The sequence below is a fragment of the Furipterus horrens genome, unplaced genomic scaffold, assembly GCF_987537825.1.
Source record: "Furipterus horrens unplaced genomic scaffold, mFurHor1.1.pri manual_scaffold_1, whole genome shotgun sequence".
NCBI classification, from domain to species: Eukaryota; Metazoa; Chordata; class Mammalia; order Chiroptera; family Furipteridae; genus Furipterus; species Furipterus horrens.
The window spans coordinates 38,099,035-38,118,600 of record NW_028327171.1 but is presented as its reverse complement, the minus strand read 5'-3'; the positions used below and the strand labels follow the sequence as shown (position 1 = coordinate 38,118,600).

At 35.9% G+C, this 19,566-nt stretch overlaps 1 protein-coding gene and 1 pseudogene across 1 annotated transcript in view; one reads left to right on the top strand and one right to left on the bottom strand.

The window, feature by feature from the left end:
* Positions 1-19,566, bottom strand: part of NAALADL2 (N-acetylated alpha-linked acidic dipeptidase like 2) — a 669,716-nt gene that overhangs the window by 7,328 nt on the left and 642,822 nt on the right. The window lies entirely within an intron of this gene.
* LOC150020897 (eukaryotic initiation factor 4A-I pseudogene) lies at positions 6,196-7,541 on the top strand (annotated as a pseudogene).

Below are 19,566 nucleotides of genomic sequence, written 5' to 3'. Positions count from 1 at the left end.
AGCCAGAGTCCCTAAGGCGGTTTGACGTTGTAGTCAACACCGGCAACTCCTGCGGCGCACCTGAAGCCAAGCTGTATTGACTCCGTCTTTCCCTTGGACCCTTCAGCTGCAAAGAGAGGGGGGGTCTGCTGCATGGGCAACAGCAGACCCTCCATATCACCCTGCCCAGGCTCTGTAGCTTCAGCTTCACTGGAGAGGACACTCCAGCGTCATCGCAGGATGTCGATTTAACACGGGAGGAGACAGATACCGTGTCACTCCCGAGTCGGACTGCACAGCCATTCTCGGCGGTGCAGATAGACTCTTAAGAAGCTACACCATCGTCTCTCGAGACGGACGGCTGCCGATGATGATGATGATTTCTTTGTCTCCTCAATTTGGCATCTCTCAAAGTGCCAACATCTGAATCATAGAAATGCCAGAAAGAGAAGAGGAAGAGGAAGAAATTGAAAACTTATTTGAAAAAACAATGAAAGAAAACTTCCCTAATTTGACAAAGGAAATTGACATATAAGTCCAGGAAACATAGAGTCCCAATCAAGCTAGACCCAAAGAAGCACATTATAATTAAAATGCCAAAGGTTAAATATAAAGAGAGAATCTTAAAAGCAGCAAGATAAAAGAAGAGAGTTATCTACAAAAGAGTTCCCCTATGACTATCAGCTGGTTTCTCAAAAGAAATTTTTCAGGCAAGAATGGACTGGCAAGAAGTATTCAAAGTGATGAAAAGCAAGGACCTACAACCTAGATTACACTAGCTAGCAAAGCTATCATTTAGAACGGAAGGGCAGATAAAGTGCTTCCCAGACAAGGTAAAGCTAAAGGAGTTCATCATCACCAAGCACTTATTATACGAAATGTTATAGGGCCTTATTTAAGAAAAAGAAAAAGGTCAAAACTATAAACATTAAAATGACAACAGACTCACAACTATCAACTACTGAATCTAAAAAACAAAACAAAACGCAACAAAAACTAAGCAGACAACCAGAGTGGAATCAGAATCATAGGTATGGGGATCTCTTGAAGGGTTATCAGCTGGGGGGATGAGGAAAAATGGAGGAAATGGTGCAGGGATTAAGAAGCATAATTGGTAGGGACAAAATAGACAGGGGGATGTTAAGAACAGTATAGAAAATCAAGAAGGCAAAGAATTTATCTGCATGACCCATGGACATGAACTAAGGGGGAACTGCTGGAGGGAAGGGGGTACTGAATGAAGGGGGGCAAAGAGAGGAAATTGGAACAACTGTAATAGCACAATCAATATATAACTAAAAAGTGAGTAACTGAAAAATATTGATTTATTACTTTATTATACTTAACAGCCCTTATTAATCACGTAGTATAAGTATGTCACTGTGTTAGGTACTCAGGGATAGAAAAGCTTATAGTCTATGTTGAAAGCCGAGCACATAATGAACAAATTAAAATATTATTTTAATGTATTATCTATATAATGCTTTTATAATATTGCATGGTATGCAACTACTTACTTTTATATTTTATAAAACTGTTCACTTTATTCTATGTATATATTAGACTCTGTATATATATTGTCGGCAGCCGTCCGTCTCGAGAGACGATGGTGTAGCTTCTTAAGAGTCTATCTGCACCGCCGAGAATGGCTGTGCAGTCCGACTCGGGAGTGACACGGTATCTGTCTCCTCCCGTGTTGAATCGACATCTTGCGATGACGCTGGAGTGTCATCTCCAGTGGAGCTGAAGCTACAGAGCCTGGGCAGGGTGATATGGAGGGTCTGCTGTTGCCCATGCAGCAGACCCCCCCTCTCTTTGCAGCTGAAGGGTCCAAGGGAAAGACGGAGTCAATACAGCTTGGCTTCAGGTGCGCCGCAGGAGTTGCCGGTGTTGACTACAACGTCAAACCTCCTTAGGGACTCCGGCTCCGGATTTTCTGTCGGGGTTTACTCCCTTAGTCTTTCCCCTGAAGAGGTATGCCACAAGGCAGCGGAGGTTTTTTGGAATCAGAGTTTTCCTTCTCTGATGTGCCCTGACTGGAAGATCGAACCAGCGACACTTAGCTCGCAGGCCGACGCTCAATCCACTGAGCCAAACCAGCCAGGGAGGTCTGTATATCTGTATATATATATATATATATATATATATATATATATATATATATATATATATAATTCTATGTGATAGAAAACACTACTTTATAATAAATGTTTTTGAGTACCTTGTCTTTCTATATTATACTCTTTATTGGCAGATAGTGCAAAGCCTATAAATATCTTATGCAGTGTTCACCATATGCCTTCTGGTTTGTGGTTATAACTCCATGAGTAGATCTTAATGGTTTATATTTAATTTGTTTTATCAGATTCCAACTGCCATAATATTGGTGCAGATAACACAGTACTGATTAAGTCAGCATAGGTTATTCTTAAAAAAAAAAAAAAAAGAATTATTTTAGTAATGGCATATGACCAAATCTTGGAAAATGAATTTTGAAGAGAGACATCCTGCAGAATTCTAAAACTACAAAACCAACATAACATTATAATGCTTTTTTAACTTTAGCTAGAAGAAAAAATCAGTACAAAGCAGTGGTTAACTTATTGAAGCTATGAACATTGATCTTAAAGGTTAAAGGTATTTAAAAAGTAATGTTTAAATGTTAAAATTCTCAAAAACTAGAAACAATACTTCTCACATTTTATAGAATTGTGACACATATTAACTTACTAAATATTTACTTAGAAAATGTGACAAAAATACTATTTTAAGGGAACTCTCATGCTGTTCTCTTAGCTAGTAACTATTCTCACAACTCTTTGGAGCTCTACTCTCTGGAACCAGTTTTGCTAGCATAAGGAATAAAATGTTGTGGTTTATGCCTGGAAGCAAATGGAGCAATAAACAAATTACTATGTAAATTTAGAAAAATTGAAATCATCTGATTTTGAAGTCCTATTAATTTTTTCAAGATATAAGTACTGAATATGCAAAGTCCTATCGATTATGTTGACATTGACTGTAAACTGAATGCAGAACAAGCGTTTGACTAAATTCAATATCCATTCATGATAAAAGCTCTCAGCAAACTAGGTATAGAGGGAATGTACTTCAACATGTCAATATATGAAAAGCCCACAGCTAACATTATACTCAGTGGTGAAAAACTGAAAACTTTTTCTCTAAGATAATGAGCAAGGCAAGGTGTTGACTCTTGGCCACTTTTATTCAACATAATATTGGGAGACATAACCAGAACAATTGGGTAGGAAAAAAAAATAAAAAACACATAAATTGGAAAGAAAGAAATAAAACTGTCACTATTTGCAGATGACATAATGTATATACAAAACATTAAAGAGTCCATAAAAATATTAGAACTAATAAATTCAGTAAAGTTTGCAGGGTACAAAATCAATCCACAAAAATTTGTTATGTTTACACTAATAATGAAATATCAGAAATATAAATAATGAAAACAGTCCTACTTCTAATTTCATCAAAACTAAAAAAATACGTAGGAATAAATTTAACTAAGGAGGTAAAAGACCTGCGTATTAAAAACTACAAAGCATTAATAAAGCAAATGAAAGAAGACAAAATAAGCAGAAAGATATTTCATGCTCATAAATTAGAAGAATCAACATTGTTAAAATGCCCATGATACCATAGCAATATACAGATTCAGTATGATCCCTATAAAAATTCCAAAGATTTTTTTTTTTACAGAAGTAAAAAATCTTGTATGGAACCACAAAAGACCCCAAGTAAGCAAAGCAATTTTGGGAAAGAAGAACAAAGCTGGAGGCATCACATCCCCTGATTTCAAACTATATTACAAAGCTATCGTAATTAAAATAACATGGTATCAGCATTAAAACTGAGACAGAGATCAATGAAACAGAATAAAAAGCCTGAAATATAACCCATGAGCAGATGGTCAATTAACTTATGACAAAGGAGCCAAGAATATATAATGAGGGAAAGTCTCTTCAATAAATGTTGGGAAAATTGGACAGCCACATGAAAAAGAATAAAATTGGGCCACTATCTTACAGCATACACAATAATAACCTCAAAGTGAATTAAAGACTTGATGAAAGATCTAAAGCCATACATTTTCCAAAAGAAAAAAAAAAAGGTGTAAGCTCCTTTACGTAAGTCTTGGAAATGATATTTAAAAATTTGACGCCAAAAGCAAAAGCAACAAAAGCAAAAATAAGTGGAACAACGTCAACTAGAAAGCTTATGCACAGCAAAAGAAACCATCAATAAAATGAAAAGGCAACCTGGTAAATGAGATAAAATAATTTCAAATAATATATCTGATAAGGGGCTAATATCCAAAATATATAAAAACTGATAAAATTCAATAACAAAAACACACACCCAATAATCCTGTTAAAAACGAGAAGATAATTTTTCATAGAAGATATACATATTGCCAACAGGTACATCAAAAGATGCTCAAAACATTAACCATCATAGAAATACAAATAAAGGTCATGAGATGTCACTTCACACCTGTTAGAGTGGTAATTATCAAAAAGACAAGACATAAGTGTTGGAGAGGATGTGGAACCCTTGTGCACTGCTGGTTGGAATGTAAGTTGGTTCAGTCATTATGGAAATCAATATGGAAGTTCCTTAAACAATTAAAAGTAGAACTACCATATGATCCAGTAATTCTATGTCTCAGTATTTATCTGAAGAAAACAAAAACACATTCAAAAAGATATACACACTCCCACATTCAATGAAGCATTATTTATAATTGCCAAGATATGGAAGCAACCTAAGTGCTTATTAATGGATGAGTGATAAAAAAACTGTGAGATTATATATATAAAATTTATACTACTTTTATTTATTTATTATATATAATAAATTCCATATTACATATACTGAAATATTTAGCAATAAGAAAGAATGAAATCTTGCCCTTTGGAACAACATGGATTGACCTAGAGGGTATTATGGTACACGAAATAAGTCTGACAAAAAAAGACAAATGCTGTGTAATCTCTCTTATATGTGGAATGTGAAAAAAAACTGAACAAAATAAAGTACATGTTCATAAACAGAGAAAAAAGATTGATGGTTGCTAGAGGTGAGAGGTAGGAGGTGAAAGGAACAGGTTAATGTGGGTTTTTTATTGTTTGTTTTGTTTTGTGTTTTAATTTAATTAAATTGAATATTTTTTAAGTCCAGATGGCAATTAAATTGCTGAAATGTCAATTCTTTGCTTTGGAAAATCTAAAAGAAGATACATTCATTTGTATTCTTAGCCATGGGTGACAGAGGGTTGAAGAGGGTCCAGAGGTACCCAGTTCAAAGTAGGTATGATTTGTTCAAACTAATCAAGTTTAACTTGAGAAAATAATAAATTTATTGAAAGTGTATATACTGAATGATTTCACTTATAAGTGAAATATAAAAATCAAACTCATAGAAACAGAAAACAAGTTGGTGGTTGAATACAAATAGAAGAAAGGGCATGGTAACAACTACACTAATTTTACCATGTCTAGAAAATCTAAAAAGAAATTTAAAATTGATATAAATCAAACAAGAAAATACAATTACCTTGAGAGTTCATTCCTGAAGTATTGATATTTATTAAAGTATTACATGGGATACAAAAGAATTAGAAAAATGGTCTCATTTCCAAAGAGAATTTTGAATCTTGCATTAAATGAAAGAATGGATAGTTTCAGAACTATTGTTCTTTGTATATGTGGCTAACATCCTTAAAACTCTGAAGTTAAAGAATTATACCAGTTTTTCTTGCTTACAAAGACCACAAAATGGAAAATAAATTTCAGATAATTTTGGTGTATCTTCCCTCCCTCTGTAAGAGATAATTTAGAGCTGGTGGAGATCATTTGTCTAAAATGTGAAGAAACAAAAGTGATAGATTGATAAAGACTTGAAGGAGTACCATAAATTATTAATTAATTTTATATTATTGTATTTTCCATAACTAATTAGATAATTCTTCACCTTTATATAATTATGTGAGATGTAAATATTTTTTCCAAAAATACCTTTATAACTTATTAGCAATAATTACTAATACTAATGTCTACAAGCTTAAAATTAAATTATGATATTTGGTTTTTTGCCATTATTTTAAAAATACTCATAAAAATCCAATCAAAGCCAAATGGAAATAGTTTATATATATTAAAAAATATATGTTAGTTTCTAAGGATCATGTCTGCCAGTCAGGATTCCCGATCCAGAGACAATGGCCCCGATGGAATGGACCCTGAAGGCGTCATCGAGAGTAACTGGAATGAGATTGTTGACAGCTTTGATGACATGAACCTCTCAGAGTCCCTTCTCCGTGGCATCTACGCTTATGGTTTTGAGAAGCCCTCTGCCATCCAGCAGCGAGCCATTCTTCCTTGTATCAAGGGTTATGATGTGATCGCTCAAGCCCAATCTGGGACAGGAAAAACAGCCACTTTTGCCATATCGATTCTGCAACAGATTGAATTAGACCTGAAGGCCACCCAGGCCTTGGTCCTGGCACCTACTAGAGAATTGGCACAGCAGATACAGAAGGTAGTCATGGCTTTAGGAGATTACATGGGTGCCTCTTGCCATGCCTGTATTGGGGGTACCAACGTGCGTGCTGAGGTGCAGAAGCTGCAGATGGAAGCTCCTCATATCATTGTGGGCACCCCAGGCCGTGTGTTTGATATGCTTAACCGCAGATACCTGTCTCCCAAATACATCAAGATGTTTGTACTGGATGAAGCTGATGAAATGTTAAGTCGTGGATTCAAGGACCAGATCTATGACATATTCCAAAAGCTCAACAGCAACACCCAGGTGGTTTTGCTCTCCGCTACAATGCCTTCCGATGTGCTTGAGGTGACCAAGAAGTTCATGAGGGACCCCATTCGGATTCTTGTCAAGAAGGAAGAGTTGACTCTGGAGGGTATCCGCCAATTCTACATCAATGTGGAGCGAGAGGAGTGGAAGTTGGACACAATATATGACTTGTATGAAACCCTCACCATCACCCAAGCAGTCATTTTCATCAACACTCGAAGAAAGGTCGATTGGCTCACTGAGAAGATGCACGCCCGAGACTTCACCGTGTCTGCTATGCATGGAGATATGGACCAAAAGGAACGAGACGTAATCATGAGGGAGTTCCGCTCTGGCTCTAGCAGAGTATTGATTACCACTGACCTGCTGGCCAGAGGCATTGATGTACAGCAGGTTTCTTTAGTCATCAACTATGACCTTCCCACCAACAGGGAAAACTATATCCACAGAATTGGTCGGGGTGGACGTTTTGGTCGTAAGGGAGTGGCTATTAATATGGTGACAGAAGAAGACAAGAGGACTCTTCGGGACATTGAGACCTTCTACAACACCTCCATTGAGGAAATGCCCCTCAACGTTGCTGACCTCATCTGAGAGGGGCTGGCCTGCCACCTCACCCTAGCCGGGCTTCAGTCCTTGGGGGGGCTGAGGAGGAGCAGAAGGGGGGAGGGAAGGGAGCCAAGGGATGGACATCTTGTCATTTTTTTCTTTTTTTTTTTCCCCTTTGAATAAATGTCACTTTTTGAGGCAAAAAAAAAAAAATATGTTTATGTTTGTGCTAGTTTGATTTCTGTTAATTTGAGAATAACTGGAAGATAGCAGGATATGAATTCAAACAAATGAATATTCAACTTTATATAGGTTTTTATTTTTAACTAAATTTTCAGATATTTCATCCTTTAAAAATTGATGTTGACTATAAAATTCAAATTACATATTTCAAATTATAAAAAATATCAGAAGAAGAATGTTGGGAACTTGCAGTCAATAATTAGCTTCAACACTTAACTCTCATGTATCTCTCAAAAATGATGAAGATTATTGAACCCAAAGGACAGGAAACACATGAAAAGGAAAAAGCAAAAATTATGATATTAATATTTTAAGCCATAAAGTTAATCAAATAACTGTGATACAAATATACTCATTATGGGACATTTTTTAATGATGTCTAGTCTTAATTTTATACAATTTTGATATAATACACCATTAAAAGAAGTGTATTTAACCTCTCTGCTAATCCTCTTGCATCCAGGCAAACTTTGCTTTTTATTTCCAATGGAATCTGAAAATTGTTATTCATTTTCCAAATGGAGATAAAGTACAATGATAATGATTATTATTTTCTATTGAACAGCTATGAATAAATAAAGACTTTGACAAAAAAGCTTGCCAATTTTGCTCACCTGTGTTTTTATTAACACAGAAAGCATCAGCTCAAAGAAAATTATGTCTGATGGTATTTTGGAACCATTTGTTTTTCATTTTTACTATTTAAGTATTGAGATACATGCATATGTACATATGTGTATGTAAATGAATGCATAACTAAGTTCAGTTTATATATGTACATGTGTATATGAATAAATATATTTTGTGTGTAATCATAAATGTGTATGTATACATATATACAAATATATGTGTGTTTATATATAGATATGGAGAGAGAGAATGCAATCTGTCCAACACTAGGCTTTGAAGAAAAATGTCTAAATTTTTTAATGTTCTCTTAAATCATATAACTGATCAGTAAGCTGCTTTTTATATGACAAAATACTACATTTATTAGTAATAAAATTGATAAGAATAAAAGACAATGTAAACTAAACCAATATATTATATTCTAAGACATAGGGCTAATTATGCTATTTTATGGGCACTAATGTAATCATGTCAAGATAGAAAACCCTGCATTACAGTAGCTCCCCTTATCTGCAGTTTCACTTTCTCCTGTATCAGTGAGATTGATTAGGTCTAAGAATATTAAAAAAAAATTCTAGAAAAAAAACCAATTTATATATTTTAAATTCCATGCTATTCTGTATAGCATAATAAAGTCTCCTGCTAACCTCCTGTCCTACCTGGAACATGAATCATCTCTCTGACTAGTGTAGCCACAATGTGTATACATACTATCCACATATTAGTTGCTTAGTAGCCATCCATGTATAGGATTGACAGTTATGTTATCACAATGTTTGTATTCAAGTAACACTTATTCTACTTAATAATGGTCTCAGAGTCATTCACATAGCTTTGTATTACAGTACAGTGTTATAAATGTTCTATTTTATTAACAATTATTGTTAGTAATCTTACTGTGCTTAAATTAAACTTTATTATAAGTATGCATGGACAGGAAAAAACATAGTATGTATAGGGTTCAGTACTATTCATTGTTTCAGGCATACACTGGGATCTTGGAACATGTTGTGGGTCCTGAGAAAGAAGATACCTAGTAAGGAGGGCTTCTAGTGGCTAACTGGGCTCTAATTAAAAAACAAAAACAAAAACAAACTGAAACAAAGCCTAACAGCCATTTCTACACAGAGGTCTCCCATGCAAGCTGCACTTCATGGAGAAGCCTGCACTGAACTATTGTACCTGCCTCTGCAATAAACCCTCTGCCAGCACTGTGTTTCTGCCACCTGTGCCAGCCCTTAAAAACGAATTCCTGGAATCCCATTTCAACCAATAGGACGGAGGCTTTCTCCATTTCATTGGAGCTATGCAGCTACATCCTCATCAACACCTTCATCAATCAATCAGAGCAATTCTATTCTGACCAATCAGGATAGTGCCCTTTTGACCAATCAAACTGCAAAGATTTAGAGCCCTCATGTGCATAAGGACAGACCAATCAGGCATCAGGGTCACGGAGTTTGGTCTATATAAACCAGCTTCCCTTTGACTCTGAGAGTGCACTTTCCCTTTCCACCAAGGACTAAAGACTACATTTCTGCAGCTAAGCTAAAACATCAAGGTTCTCCCTGAAACAGAGTGGAACAGATCAGTCCAGCACAAAGACAGACTGCATGCAGCAGAGGTGTCTAGCTAGAGAGCAGCTTGCCCTGGTCCCAGAGCTGCCTCATAGCTGTACTGTCTTTGCAGCCATGCTGTATCACAATTGAGCTGTTTTGCACTGAATTAAGTTTCCTTCTTCATTGCACCCCAAATTGAGGATTCCTGTTGACATTGAATTGGCACCAATAACCACTGGTTGATAGTATATCTCATGAATAAGGGGAACTGTTGTATTTATAGGATGTAGAACATCTCCACAGAAGCCTGTCTTAGTACCTATTTTCAAATCAACGTAATACACTTACACAAACCTAGATGGTATGGCCCAGGGGTCCTCAACCTCTGGGCCATGGACCTGTAACAGTCCAGCCCTGTTAAGAACCAGGCCACACAACAGAAGGTGAACTTGAATGTAATGCACTTGAATTATCATGAAACCATCCCCCACCCCTACCCCTTGGTCATGGAAAAACTGTCTTCCATGAAACTGGTCCATGGTGCCAAAAATATTGGGGACTGATGGTAGAGCCTATTGCACACCTATTGCTCCTAGGCTACAAACTTGTACAGTGTGTTACTGTACTAAATACTGCAGGCTATTGTAACACAATGGTAAGTGTTTGTGAATATAAACATAGAAAAGGTACAGTAAAAATACAAAATAAAAGCTAAAAAATGGTATACCTATATAAGACACTTACTATGGATGGAGCTTGTAGGACTGGGAGTTGAGTGAGTCAGTGAGTGAGTGGTGAGTGAATGTGAGTGCCTAGGACATTGCAGTACATAACTATAGACTTTCTAAACACTGTCCTACAAGACCTCCCCTTGCTTCCTTTCAACAAGTTTAGAAAAAGAACACGGAAGCTGTCAGTGCTGCTCCATGAACAGGTACATGGGCTGGACTGACAGGACATATTAAGGAGAAACTGGCTGGCTAAGGCATAGGTCACCATAAGAATGGCTGTCAGAGGAAGTGAAAGGTTGTCTGAAGATCAGTAGGAATAAGAAATGAAAAAAGAGAAAAAGGAACATTGCAGATTGTCATGGCAATATGGTTTTGACTACAGCATGTTGGTTGGAGCAGTGGTCATCAGTGGAATTTTTTGGTAATCTTAAAAAAATAAGAAGAGGTTGTTTAACATGGAGAAGCTGCAGAATTGAGAAGTCAGTAATTTTAACATAGCCCTCAGTGATGTTGAATTGATAGATGAAATAAATCTATGCTTTATCATTACAACTCCAAAATATTTCCAAAGTACAGGTACAGGCTGGTTCCACACTAATACAATAAGTACTTCCTAAAGTGGCAATGTCACTTGATACATGTTAAGGTAGCTCTTGTGTATTTGTGTCCTTTTACAAGATCTTAGGTTTTATCTGGAGGGCTTTAGTGCCCCCTGAGTATGTACTGCTGAGTGTGCAGACTTCTCTGTACTGAAACAGGTCAGAGATGTAATCTATGCACTCAAAATTGAGGGGATGTGAGTGAGAGGGACTCTATTGCCAACTCTCACAGATATTATTCCCATTAGAGAAAAAAAATCCTCCTGAACTCCATATCCTTCTATTTCTTACAGAAAATTCAGCTCCATTTAATTTTATGGGACCACTGTTGTATATGCTGTCTGTTGTTGACCCAAATGTCATAATGTGGTACATGACTGCACTTATAATTTGGAGTTTTTGTAATAATTAAATGAGCTAAAACATGTGAAGTCCTTAGTAATTGCCTTTCAACTGAATGCAGAACATGGTAGTGAAGAAGAATTGAGGGGGATATTTTTTATTTGTTTTAAGATATGTCTTAGGCATATGTTTTCAAAGCAGAGGGTAGACATCACTACAGCAACCAAGATAATTAGAAATGTGTAAAATATGAGACTGAGAGGATTTGTGAAAATTGATGGAGCAAGGCCAGGAGGTAGAAGGGAAATGGATAAAAAATGAAGGTGAACAAATTATAGAAGTATTTCAAAAGGTCATCCTCTTTACCTTAGAGAGGGGAGAGGGAGAAAAACATATATATAGTAAGAAATAAGGGATGAGCACAAGCATTGGACACAGTTGTGCTCGTTCATTTAAAATACCTTGACCTTCAATTTTAGCACTTATTTTTGTTGGGGCCCAGGAAATAGTGTTCCAGAATATCCCACAATGGCATGTTGATAGTGTATTGATTAGTTTGAATAAAAGTTACTTGACAAACAGCCAGTGCAAGAAGGACACATTGACCCTGCCTTGTCCCCTTGAATGCAGAAAATCAACTTCCCCTGTGACAAGTGCCCTCCTTTCTCCAGCGGAGCTAGGCTAGGCACTCTTATCACTACAGATAAGGGATTTAGGACCAAGAATCCTGTATAAGCCAACCCCTTTACTTCTTTATTACCACAAGGCCACTTTCTATTTAGATTCCTCACTAATGAGCTTCCAAGCCTAAGTGTCTTTGTCTTGTCAATTCTTCACAAATTTATGTTTTTTTCTAAAAAGTATTAAAAGCTGGCTGGTTCATCATTTCTAGGAGCATCATTTATGATATCCATTAAATTGGTGTTTCTGTTATTAATCTGGTTTGCATCAATTTTATTATTAGTTCATCTGTAAGCACTTAAGAGAAGCAAAAGGAGGAATTTCCTCCTTCCTCAGGATTGCTATTATTCACTAAATCTGTAGCTGTGGTAATGCCCTGCCAAACCCCTGAGTAGAACAAGTCCTAGAGCCCACATGGCCTCCTATCATGCTGACATGTTCCCATTTTTCAATTGACCTTTGTGACATTCTTGTATGATAACACATTGGAGTTAGGTGTATGTGATTTTTTTTGATGGGGTGTCCAAAACAATTTCATTCATGATTACAGAATTGAATAAATGCAAGCTAACGGATATTGCAAACTACAGAAGAATGTGAAAGAGTTTTCCAAAGAGAGTTGAAAGAAAAATTGCATTGTCTTTGGATTTTTGAGTTCCAAGAATAATGCCCAGAACAGGATAGGCACATAAATGAATTAATGAATAAAATACTGAAGCAAATATCCAGTTTATTTTAGTGAAATTCTAAAAAAATAAAATTTCTATTTCAAAAGTTAGGTAACTATAATGTGAATTTTGAGTAGTATTCTAAATATTAATATTGCTATAAGTAACTTCACCTGAAAATATATTTATATTATTTAAGGATAACTAAAATAATCTTGCATTCTATCTTATTAAATACTATAAATGGGTAAAATTACATTCAACTAAAATCTCTGATATTTTTTTGAGTTTCATTTTTCTTACTTAATACCTCATATACTCTTATGGTCTTCAATATGTAACTTTTAAGATTTTCCTGGTTTATTTGTCATCTACCATTGTAGACACCAACAATAACATCACTACTGTGGTTGGGGGAGGGAAAGTTTCTAAAAAAGAAAAAAAAAAGCCTTACTACTACCTTGCACAATTTTGAAAATTTGATAAGATTATCCTGCTGTGAATCAATTCAAATCAATTGGGTATTTCATCTATAAGGAAATATGTAGGATTATTGAAAATATCTAGAGATACATTGTTCAGTAGAATTACAAACAGTCATATATGTAATTTTAATTTAGTTACACTACAGTAAGTAAAAAAAAAAAACAACAGGTGAATTATCTCAATACTATAATTTTGATATAAAATATACAAATATTTTTCCTGCATTCTTTATTTTGTAGTAATTCTTAAAATCCTGTGTATATTTTATACTTTCAATATCTCAAATTGGACTAATTACATTTGAAATTATTAATGGCCACATATTCCTGGCAGCTACCATATTAAACAGCATGGATCTAGTGGTTCAGATCACATAATTACTATTTTAAAATTAAACAGCTAATTGAATTTAAAATCTTTATTTAAGATATTTTGTTTTCCTATGAACAAACCAATGAGTCAAATATATTTAAACTTGTTAAACATTTGATAAGAAAGTAGGAAGAAGAAAGACACTTAAAAAATGATTATTAAAATATTCCTAACCTTTACTTTTATTATAAATATAATAAATATACATGGATATAATAACATTCATGTGAGTCAAGCAGGTGGGGCTAAAATGTATTTGAGTATGGTATATATAGTTGTGCTAATTTTGAGTTAGGAGAGTGCTGAAAGCTAGCTTACCCTAACTTTTATTGGTTAGCACTTTAATAGTTACAAGAATAAAGAAAAAAAACAATAAATAAATATCTTATAATCTTGTTGAAATAACATAAAGATGTTCTCTCACAGCTGAGGACTTACATCACATAATTCAAGACAGAGTAAAGATAAATGACCACATTATCAAACCCTGAAATAATGATGTATGTTAGAAATGTTGACAGATTTTTAATTGTAGCAGCACAAAATGAGCGGCTATATGTAGCATACATCATCAATAAACAGAAATTTAGGATGTAGTTTTATGCCTTGACCTTCAAGCTCCAACTGTGTTTTCATCACCAAGAGTCCATCAATAACATAATTTATAATCTCTGAAAAGAGACTATATGGATACAATAAACCACACATGTTACATGGAGAAAGGGAGATATGTAGTAGTTAGCCTCATAGCCTCAAATTCAGCCAACCTTACTAACAAAATTCACGTATGTTAACACATCACTTTTTGGTCAGCTAATGTTATCTTCACCTCTTTTGTTTATGATCTTGTAAAGTGGGTTCATTTTAGAGAATCTTAGCTATGGCCTAGTAAGTCTATAATATTTAGGTCTCAAAAGTCTCTCAGAAAACTTTGTTTTTCTTATGATCACTGTAATATGAATACCTCTGAACTGCGTAAAAGTCAAACTTGTACTCTCCTCTTCCAGAAAAGGAAAGCTGAGAAGGGACAGGAATGGATTTATTTATATATAGTAATATTCCTACTTACTCTGAGGTCATGCTTCTAAAACATAGCAATCAAACTAAAAGAAACTAAAATAGCATCTGGATGGGCAAATAACTATCCCAAAGCCCAGCAGTGTGTCTGTGAAGGCATGCAGAACAATACTGAATAACTGAGACAGTCCCCGGAAGATTCTAGCTACTGGACAAAGTGACATCAATCAGAAGTAACCAATAAAAATGCTGAACTAGTCATGCAGTTTCCTAGTTTTCAGCAGCATATCACATGTAGTCATTTACCCATAGGTGCAAATGACTCATAAGTCTTTGAGAGCTTTGTTGTATTACAACAGAATGTACAACCTGGAGGTCTTACAATCAACAGGAGAATGCTAAATTTTATTAAGAAGATTTTGAGAAACATAACTGATATCTTTTAGAAAGTTTTTCTTGAGAAATGCTCTTCCATTCTCCCATTTCCATCTTTTACAGGCCAAAGCCTACTTATTTGTAAGACCCTGTTGAAGGCCTCCCTCATGGTGCCTGCTTAGATTCTACTCAGCTGAAGAAAACCAGCTAAAATAAGAACAAACACAAAATCTCTCACCTCTCTGAATAACTATATTCTATCTGTTTTTTTCTTGGAGTATATTACATCTAACCATTTTCAACAATTATTTTTGAAGATATTTTTTATCTGTATTAGATCATAAGGTCAGAGGAAACAATAAATTACCATAGAGTTTACAACAGCAGAAAGGTCTACTATCCCTAGGGCTGGAATACAGAAAGGTTGGAATAATTAACACTTAGAAACTTAAAGAATTTGTCCTATGAAGCTGAAACTCAGGTCTGAACAGGGGTCACTGTTCAGCTAGTGTAGATGGAACCCTGTAAATTTGGACCCAGACTATGAGAAAGAGGATCTAGTCACCTGGTGCTGATGTCTCTGATAAGCATAGTGAAGTTGATTTAGCTAATGTTGGAAAAAAGTGTAAATCAGAATTAACTGCTGCTATTGAAGTGAAATGTCACTACCTGGGTGAAAAAGCATTCATTGCTAGAGTGACTACAAAAAAAGAAGCAAAAATAGGAAAAAAAATGCAAACAGGATAAAGAAGCATCTCTTCCTCTTCTAGGCTTCCACGTTACCTTTAGTGCCCCCAATGAGAAAGTCTAGTGGGGAGTCAGCAGACCAAGTAGAAATAAAGTGTATAGAATCACAGTCCTGGGTAGTAGCATTATATATAGGATAGGATTGATACTGAAAGTATAAAGCTTAATAACTGGCCCATCTATGGAATAAAACTATTGTCTAATCCACATTCATATTCTCCACATTATCTGGTATAGTAGGCTGAATGGTGCCTTCAAATTACATCCACATCCTAATTGCTGGGACCCTATAAAAGTTACCTAATTTGGAAAAAGTGCCTTTGCAGGTATGATTAAGGATGTGGATATAAGGACATCATACTGTATTATTTGGATGGCTCATAAATCCAATTACATGTGTCCTTATAAATGAGGGGTCGAGGGAGGCTACATAGATGCAGAAGAAGAAAAGACAATGTTACAGAAACAGGGGAGTCCAAAAACCCCCGGAGTTTGTGGCTGGGGGATGGGGAGAAGGAAGCAGCTTTCAGAATGCCTCCACACACCTGAGGCTGGTGGCTGGTGTCTTTCATTATGCAGAATTGCTTGGATGATTCCAAGGCCTCAGGTGGATGGGAGGAGTCTTGAACCAGGGGATGGTATGGAAAGCACACAGAGCCTACGTGGGGTTCTGTGAATGGTCAGAACTGTTGGCAACACCCACTGCGTCAGAGGACGCAGTCAGGGATATATAGGCAGCTGCGAACACTTTAGTAGGGGCACGCTCTGGGGCTGTCTCCCTCGCTGGCGGGTGTTCGCAGGGGTGCTCTGAAGAAGGAGAGGAGATCCACGCAGTTTACAGAAAGAAGACAGTTTGCAAGGAGGCTGAGAATCCCGGCGGTTTTGTGTTGAGAGCTGAAGGGCACCACAGCACAGAAAGGACCCCCTCAATCAGATTGAATGATTGGCAGCCGCTGGTAAAGCTGAACTGTGTTTGTGAAATAGGGAAACGGTATTTCTGACTTTCCTAAGACTGGCTAGGTTTGGTAAGGGGGAGGCAAGGATATGTGTAACTGTTAAATAAACAATTTTCTTTTCACTCAGCTGAAGTATTAAGAGTTGTAATTCTGGCGGCGGGCATTCGGACCCCTAACTAAAGAGCCCGTGGGTTTGTTTTCAATTGGAGCAGCCCAGGGGTTCTGTAACAACAACAATGTGGAAACTGAGGCAGAGATTGGAGTGATGTAGCCATAAGCAAGAGAATTCCAGCATCTACCAGAAGCTGCAAGAGGCAAGCAATGGATTCTCCCCTAGTCTCTGAAGAGAGCATGGACCTGCTGCCATCTTGATTTCAGTCTTTGGCCTTCAGATCTATAATAATTTTCTGTTGTTTTAAGGCAAGTTTGTAGTAATTTGCTATGACAGTGACAGGAAACTAATAAACTCAATGTATGCCTTGTATATAAGAGATACTTGCTAAAATTCGATGAAATAAAAATCATAATAATAAAAGTTTTGATTTATTTAATTAGAGGAAGCTTCGTTTATTAAGAAAATATACAAATAATTTTTAAAAATTAATGAGCTGAGATCAATGAAATCTGGCTACCTTATTAAAATTGTGTCCAAAATTAGTCATTTAAATGTTTAAAAAATATGTCTTTATGGATTATCAAACTTTTCATTTGGAATTCATACTGATACATATGTAAAATAAAAAAACACACACTTTCCAAGAAAAAAAATGTATTCATCAACCTTCAGAAATTAACTGAGAAAATTGTTTTACTGTATTTTTAAATCTTAATTTTCAATGTTCAGATTCATGTTCTATTCATCTATTTGATGTTCTATTTTAGAAAGAAAACTGATGCTATAAATCAGCTTTGAGAAACGTCTCCTCTTTATATTTTCAAAACTATCTATTTAAGTTCATAGTTAATAGCTAAGAAAAGAACAGAATTGGGAACAAGAGGAATTTGCAGCAACTTACAGAGAGGATACTTAATATTTGGTATAGGTATTACTTTATTTTTTCCTGAAATTTGTATTTGAAAAGGCTACATTTTATTGACTTTTGAATGATATTTTGTAAAATTAGATTGAGTTAGCATATCTGCCCAGTTCCCTGGTGGGGCATATGTAAGCCATGATTAGAAAACAAGACCCACTATGATTAGCAATAAAAAAAAAAAACAAAAAAACTAAGGCACTTTAACTGGCACATTTGAGAGTTATTTCTTCCAAAAATATTTGGCCATGTTTCCTCCCATTTCACATGACTGTATAAAAAGCTGATTACTATTTGCATTTAATTATCTCTGGATGAGAAGGAGAAGGGAAGGTGAATTTTTAGTCTACAATTGGATTAGCCAAACATAACTGGACAGATAACAAGCAAAATTTCTTTCCAAGCCTATTTAGCTATTTAAAATGCATATGTAAAGTAATCTTATGTTGTCAGTCATATTACTTAAGCAGAAATCAGCAGAAACCCTGTTATAAAACAGAGAAACTCATTCGGTCCACATCACAGCTGTTAAATTTCATTGCTCGTGAGAGAAATCTGTAGTCCCTGGTTTCTCCCTTCTTATTTCACTCTCACATCTAATACATCACCAAGTTCTGTAGATTTTACCACCAAAGTGTTACAAATTATCTTCTTCCCTCCATTTCTACTTCCATCAGCCTGAGTTCTGGTGATGGTTAATTTTATGTGTCAACTTGGCTAAGCTGTGCTACTCAGTTCAAACACTAATCTCTTAAGGTACTTTCTAGATGTAATTAACATTTAAAATCAATTGACTTTAGGTAAAGTAGATTATATTTGATAATGTGTGTGGGCCTCATTCAATCAAATTGAATATATAAGAGTAAAAACTAAGGTTTCCTGGAGAAAATGAATTCTACCTAAATATTATAATACAGAAACCCTTTCTAACTTTAAGTCTGCCGGAAGCCAGCCCCCAAAACTTCAATTTAAAACTACAACATCAACTCTTACCAGAATTTCCAGACTGATGTATAGATTTTGAACTTGCCACTATCCACAACTGCATGAGCCAATTCCTTAAAATCTATCTATCATCTATCTAATTACCTATCACACTGGCCTGTTTCTCTGGAGAATTCTGACTAATACACTTAGATCATTAAAATATCACATCATTGTTTTATCTCTCTAGTTTTTCATTACCTTTATAATCCCTTTCCACGTAGCAGAAAGATATGTAACTGAGAATCCTGGGGACCAGCCACCTGCCACCATGTGCAACATGAGGATTGGTGGAGAAAAAAAAGTTATTTTAAACAGGTTACCCAATTGGGGGGAGGGGGCTGGAAGCATCCCTCCTCCAAGACAATCTTTTCCACAAAACACAGTAAATCCCTTATTCTTAGAAAAACAGAAATCCAACCCATACCCAGAAGTTACTCATCATGATTATCTGTCCTTTTTTGGAGCTCAATGCTGCTATACAAATGGGTCCCTGATGCTCCCGCTTTCAGGCTCTTTCTCTCTCCCTCTGGGGTGCATTTGTAGGTTCCAGCATCAGCAACACCTTGCATATTTTTCCTTTACCTCCCAGGGCCTAGGGTACACTGCCAGATCACTCCACCAATCGTGCAGAGAAGCTTCCTCCATGGGGCCCTGGTACTCAAAACTCACGCTCCTGGGACTGGGGTATTTCCAGGCCTGTGCATCTGTGTGCTACTCTCAGGTTGAGAGAGTGGAAGCGGTCCAGGACCATTATGGTGCAACACGGAT